Here is a 7,376-nt window from a genome sequence, read left to right on the forward strand (position 1 = left end):
AAATTGACGTTCTTAATAGACTTTATGCATGCAAGACATATATTCTGCTCTGGTTATCTATTGGACTTCGTGACTCTCACATATGAACTTCTTAAATATATGCGACCTGATATTACAAGTTCTTTTGCGAACTTTCGAGTCGCAAGTGGTTGACCCGGAACTTATTTGGTTCTCGGGATGTTCATCATAACTACCTAACAAAATATATTATAGTGATTAAGTAATTCTTTTTTGGGTGTGTAGTTTGTAATTCGTCACTATAAATACATCCATCAACCTTTGCTCTCCTTGTGTCGTCATCACTCTCTTTTCTCTCCGATCTGCCACCCTTTTTCACCTTGTATCAACCAATGACCCTTCCTACAACACAAGGGCAAACCGTCCCCGATGCCTGGGACTACAAGGGCCATCCCGTCGACCGGTCCAAATCCGGCGGTTGGACCAGCGCCGCCATGATTCTAGGTTCATCTTTCATCAACCCTCCTTATTGTCCCTCTTTAGCTTTGGTTTTGGTCTAAACAATGGGATCTCAATATATATCCTTTTTCTCTATGTATCTATCTATCTAAGGTGTTGAGGCATGTGAGAGGTTAACAACATTAGGAATCGCTGTTAACTTGGTGACATACTTGACGGAAACCATGCATTTAGGCAATGCTACATCAGCCAACATCGTTACCAATTTCTTCGGCACATCTTTCATGCTTTGTCTACTCGGTGGTTTCATCGCTGACACCTTCCTCGGCAGGTCTCTCCAATATACTTCGATAATTTCTAGTATACTTTTCCCATGCACGTATCACTTTATAACATTATTCATCTTCAAATCCACAGATATTTCACCATCGGAATCTTCACCGCCGTTCAAGCAACAGTAAGATAATATTCATTTTCCTTTTGACTTAAAATCATCATCTTCACTTAGCAATTGAAAATCATTTGCATAATCGTTTGCAGGGTGTCACCATCTTAACAGTCTCCACAATAATCCCAACCCTAAGGCCACCAAAGTGTAACTGGGAGGATATCACCACGATTTGCACCCCAGCAAGCGGCATACAACTCTCTGTTCTTTACTTAGCCCTATACCTCACAGCCCTTGGGACTGGGGGTCTAAAATCGAGCGTTTCCGGGTTCGGGTCGGACCAATTCGATGATACGGATCCTGAAGAGAGATCCCAGATGAGCAACTTCTTCAATTGGTTCTTTTTCTTCATAAGCTTAGGTTCACTTTGTTCAGTCACCATTTTAGTTTACATCCAAGACAATTTAGGGCGTGATTGGGGTTACTGCATTATTGCTTGCGCTATTGTGATAGGGTTAGTGGTGTTTCTATCGGGTACAAAGCGATACAGGTTTAAGAAACTAGTGGGAAGCCCATTGACCCAAATTGCTGCAGTGTTCGTAGCTGCTTGGAGGAAGAAGCATTTGAAGTTGGCATCGGATCCATCTTCGCTCTTCAATATTGATGATGCAGCTGAGGGATTAATGATGAAGAAGCAGCAAAAATTGCCACACACCAAACAGTTCCGGTTAGTCTTCTATTCAAAAACCAATATTTTTTTATGGTTACAAATATCTCTTTAATGCAGTACTTAAACACTACCATTAAAACTAATAGTCTTGAAATCATTACTATTACGAAGGTTTATCTTAATATCATCTTATCCGAATAAAATTATTATTAAATTGTAAATCAAACGAGGATACCCACAATTATTAAACAAAATATTACAATTAATCCACTCAGGGCGAAGTTAGGCTTTGTTAGCTAAGGAACATAATATCCCTTTTAGTCCCTTTTGATTATGAGATGTTCAATTTAAGTTTTTTTCAACAATTTTTTTAACTTTCACCTCCCAAACTTTTGCCCCTGAATCAACCATTCTCTACCACCATGCGTCCAAAGGCATCTTAAGCAACGCAAAGACTAGAAAACAGGTTATTGATTTTCAATCTGGAATTAGTTTACCTTAAAAAAGTAGTATACCATAAATCAACGGAAATGGGACAAAAAATATTGATGTTAATTCCCAATAATTTTAATTAAAAAAAATAGAGTAAACCACTCAAATTGTTTTATTTTGGTCACCCAATTTTTTTTATTAATTTAGTCTCTCCCGTTAAGTTAATTTTCTATTTTAGTCACTCCACTATTAAAATGCATTAGTCGCCATACGAAATGATAACGTGGCCAGCTTTTGATTGATATAATAACATATTTAGCCCTTAATATTTTACACTTTTTATCACGTCTGTCCTAATTCGAAAAGAATCAACAAATTTAACCTAAATGTTTACACATTCCTTTACTTTAATCTTTATTTTTTAAATTCATAAAAATTATAATTACAATAAATAAATATATAAAATACATAAAATTTTCAAAAAAATAAAATTAAAAAGACTTTATAAAATAGATTAAAATTCTAAAAATAATTCAAAAATAATTTATAAATATAATAAAATTTATATTTTTTTTCTATAAAGATAAGCTCAAGAAAATTATAATAATTTAAAAATATTTTTTACAAAAAAAGTATAATAATAAATTTAAAAACTGAAAAAATAACTAAATTATGAAAAATAAAAAGAATATAATAATTTATATATTAGAATTTTTTAAAAAATTTAAAATTATTTTCTCACAAAATAAAAAATTATAATTTTTAAAAATTTTAAAATAATTTTTTAATATAAAGCTTCAAAATTCTATCATGTTAGCACCAGTCAACTACTAGTTAATGCTGGCCAATGACTAGTCAATGATGATCAATGTAGTCAACAGTTAGTCTTGTTGACCGGCATTGATTGGCTGTTAACCTAAAAATATTTTCAAGCTTCATATTAGAAAATTATTTTGAAAATTTTGCGAGGAAAATATTTTTTGGATTTTGAAAAAAATTCTAATATATAAATTTTTATATTCTTTTTTATTTTTCATAATTCAATCCCCTTTTCAATTTTTAAAATTTTGTTATACTTTTTTGTATCAAATATTTTTTAAATTATTGCAATTTTTTAGAGCTTATATATAAAGACAAAAAAAACTAAATTTTATTATGTTTTGATTTTATAAATTATTTTTATATTTTTTTATATTTTTAAAGTTTTTAATCTATTTTTTCATGTACTTAAAAATTTAAATTTTATTTTTGAATATTTATATATATATATAAAATATTTAAAAATATAAAATTTATATATCAAACACTTGTAAAGAAAATTATACATAAAATATTATTTTTTCTAGTATTTATATTTATTTGGCAACCCTATCTCACTTCAGGACAAAGATATTTATATCAATTGTCCAATTCATGAATCCAAAGACAACCCTCTATTTGTTTTTGGCTTCTTCTATCTTTGCCTTTTTAGTCTCAGATTCAAATCAAAGTTAATTTTATGAAACCAGAAATGTAATTCGACAAACATGTCTGACAGTCATTTTTTATGTCCTCGATTCAATTGAAAAACAAAACACAGGCAACAAATTTTATACCATAAAATATTTATGTGGGTGTTTAAGGAATTAAAAAACAGGGGGGATCATGTATATGAATTGACAATGAATTTATTATTATTATTGGCTACTTTTTTTTTATTGGTTTCGAATTGTGTACAGTTTCTTGGATAGGGCAGTTATCGAGGACCCATCTGTTATAAACGCAAATAAATGGAACTTTAGCTACTTTAACAGATGTTGAAGAAGTGAAATTGGTGCTAAGAATGTTACCTATATGGGCAACCACTATCATATTTTGGACCGTTTATGCCCAAATGTCAACATTTTCAGTGTCTCAAGCCACAACCATGGACCGTCATATAGGCAAATTTCAAATCCCACCAGCATCACTCACGGTGTTCTTCGTGGGAGCCATTCTCTTGACGGTCCCAATTTACGATAGGCTTATCGTCCCAATCGCTAGAATAGTACTCAAAAACCCGCAAGGCTTAACCCCTTTGCAAAGGATCCCCGTTGGCTTAGTTTTATCCATTATAGCAATGGTAGGAGCAGCATTGACCGAGATAAAGCGGTTGAGAGCGGCAACCAGGAACGGTCTTACGAACAACCCCACGGCTCCAATCCCATTAAGTGTCTTTTGGTTGGTCCCTCAGTTTCTGTTTGTAGGGGCTGGTGAAGCCTTTACATACATAGGTCAACTTGATTTTTTCTTAAGGGAGTGTCCAAAAGGGATGAAAACAATGAGTACGGGTTTATTTCTGAGTACACTTTCACTAGGGTTTTTCCTTAGTTCTTTGTTGGTTACTATAGTTGACAAGGTCACTCGAAACAACCATCCATGGCTGCCAGACAATTTGAACCAAGGGAGACTCTACAATTTCTATTGGCTTTTGGTAATTCTAAGTTGTTTGAATTTGGCAGTTTATTTGATTTTTGCTAAATGGTATGTGTATAAGGATAAGAGACTTGCTGATGAAGGGATTGAATTAGAGGATTCAGAACCTGCCTTCCACTAAATTAAGTAGGTTTCATTAAGACTTTGTGTTTGTAACTTTGTATAATTACTATGTTCATTTCATTGTTGACTCTGTTGGAGAGAATTCTAGAGATGGTGATGGTGAAGGGAAGAGATATTCAAGATGAAATGAAATTTCAATTTTATTTTTTCACGTCATATTCTCTTACAATCTTCTTCTACATTCTCACAATGGCTCATCACTTATAATTGCTACAAGTGACTTAATTTTTTTACGCATGCATCTTAATGTGACTCTTGATCTACTATATTCATGCATCTTAGATAAGTACATTAATGTATATATGTTAATTAAATGACTACTAGATTCCCTAGATTCATCCATCTTATTCACTTTGATTAAATACAGCATTGATGACATCATATTTTCTGATAGCCAAGTTGTAATTATTTCAATAAAAAATGTTTGTACGAGCTTTTCAAATTTCACTTTTGTTAATAGTTTTCTGTAATGACCTGGTTTCCAGTTGTGTCAAAAAAATACAATTTTGAAATCTTATATCCGTAAACTAAGTCCGTAAAATAAGGATAATCACGGAGTTAGGGTATTGATGAATTGAATTTTAGATAAATAATTTAGTCGAATTAGTGATTAGTTAAGGTTCAGGGACTAAATTGTACAAGTTTAATTGCTATAGATTTTTAATTAAAAATGGTTTGGGGACCCAAATTACAATTAACCAAAGGTCCAAAATGAAAATTAGGCCATGTTAAAATAAGACTTAATGGACGCTATAATGATGATAAATTAATTAAGTAAACTAATTTAATTAACTAATTTAATTAAGTTTAGTTAAGGAGTAAACCTAGTATAAATAGCAAATCGTGGATGGAAAGATGAAACTTCATCTTCTCTACCGTCCATCACTTAAAACAAAAGGAGAAAAACTCCATGTTTACAACATACATTCGACCCTACATTAGGTAAGTAATTCAAGTTCTTTTCTTGTAATTTTATATTTTGAGGTCATAGGAATTTGATTTAGCTTGCCATGTAGTAACTTGTAAAACTATTAAATTTTTAGAATGTTTTCATTGTTGAGAATCGAAAGTTCTAGGTGTTAATTTGATAGAAATTAAGCTTAGTTTAAGAAAAAGACTAAATTGTAAAGCATAATTGACAGCTTTGTATATTAGGATTAAATTGAATAAAATGTAAAATTGTAACACCCCAAACCTAGCCTAGATGTTAAGTCGGATTATCAAGGTCACAACGTTCGTAAAAACATTGCCAATTAACTTACGTGAAAACTTAGTTTTATTTTCAGAGTAGTAAAGTTATTTAATTAATCGCAACACAAGTATTCAGAAGATTGTATCTGAACACTTTAACACAAACCTTGTTTTATTAATTTTATAAAAACAATCCTGAACGTTTAATCAATTGAGTTGTATAACGTTGTAATTAATTTCAAAACTTTACAACTAGAAAAAACTTTAAAATTCTTATCGCTTAAGATCTTAGGGTTTCATCAGTTATGTCGCCTCGGGTGTGTTTACAAGTTATAAATAACACGTCCGCGAAAACAAATACCAAAAAAAATGTAACGTTCCCAAACAAATTAAAATTTGAAAGACCGTAAATTTCAAAATAAAAATCCAAAATGTTCTTCTAACAAATTGTGTGAACCGAGTTCCGGAATCGCCGCCAAGTCCTAAGTCTGAAGGTCACCTGAAACGTATTAAACAAACGGATGAGCTGGAAGCTTAGTGTGTGACTTGGCCCACAAACAGTATATACTTATAACAAACACAAATGTAAAAACCATCACAAAAGTTTTACTTATAATGTACAATTGCCAGAAACATATGTTAGATCGGAATATCATATTTTCATAATAAAAAATCTCAAACTGATTCTCTTATACAAAATGAGATGTATTTCATAATCGGATACAGATGAGATGCAAATTAAGATTCTGACACATAATCAAATTCAGATACAAATGCAAATGCAAATTTTGATACAGATGCAATCACAGATCCTACTTCCATCCGCTACACACCAACTCCATCCAGCCAATCACACCAAATAGGACTACAATAGTCCATCCATCCAGTCACACCGTGTCGTGGTGAGAACTTAAAGATGATTATAAATAGGCAGCATAGTCAGCAACTCCAATGAGGGGTTTTTAAGTGTCTTGTTCGATTGCTTTATTTTGTATTCTTTGTTGCTTAGTTTGAAACTCTCTTTAGTTATTACTTGAAGAGTGATTCCAATAATTGGGTTCAATAATGGGGTTGCAATATCAATTTTTACAATAGTAGCTTGGGCTGGAGCAAATAGGTGATTTGTTCAATTATTGAATATAATCATTCTTTGAGGGAAGCTCCATAGAGTAAGATTGATGAATATGAACCGCGTTAATAAATATTGCGTGTTAATCTTTATTCTCTCATTACTTTGCTCCTTACTTCACTTTATCACAAATTGTTATATGTTTCAATTCTAACAATCTAAACATTAAATTGGAACAACTATAAACCAAAGCTTTTTCACAATTATGAATTTTTAACTAAAGAAAATAGACATTATATAATGGAAACCAGCAACTTATATTGACTTAAATATGAAGTGATTTTACACATTTCCATAATTTTTTTTAAAAATAATTTATATTTTAATAATCAAACCATTAAATTTATCAAGATATTTATACTTGTCATATATTAATTTTTTTTAATCAATCCGATATATATACCATATCGATATAAAAAATTGTCTATATTAATATATATTTAATGGTTGAATTTTTTTATTTAAAACAAATAGTTAAAATTCTAAATTTATTCTAAACTGTATAAAATCTACCTCAATAGATAATAAAATATTAAAATTAAATTATTAAATTATTAAAAAAATACGAAGTA

General features: G+C 31.0%; 1 pseudogene; it reads left to right on the plus strand.

The window, feature by feature from the left end:
• Positions 1-321: 321 nt before the first annotated feature.
• LOC121223578 (protein NRT1/ PTR FAMILY 6.3-like) lies at positions 322-4,599 on the plus strand (annotated as a pseudogene).
• Positions 4,600-7,376: the final 2,777 nt, after the last annotated feature.

The sequence above is a fragment of the Gossypium hirsutum genome, chromosome A03 (assembly GCF_007990345.1).
Source record: "Gossypium hirsutum isolate 1008001.06 chromosome A03, Gossypium_hirsutum_v2.1, whole genome shotgun sequence".
NCBI classification, from domain to species: Eukaryota; Viridiplantae; Streptophyta; class Magnoliopsida; order Malvales; family Malvaceae; genus Gossypium; species Gossypium hirsutum.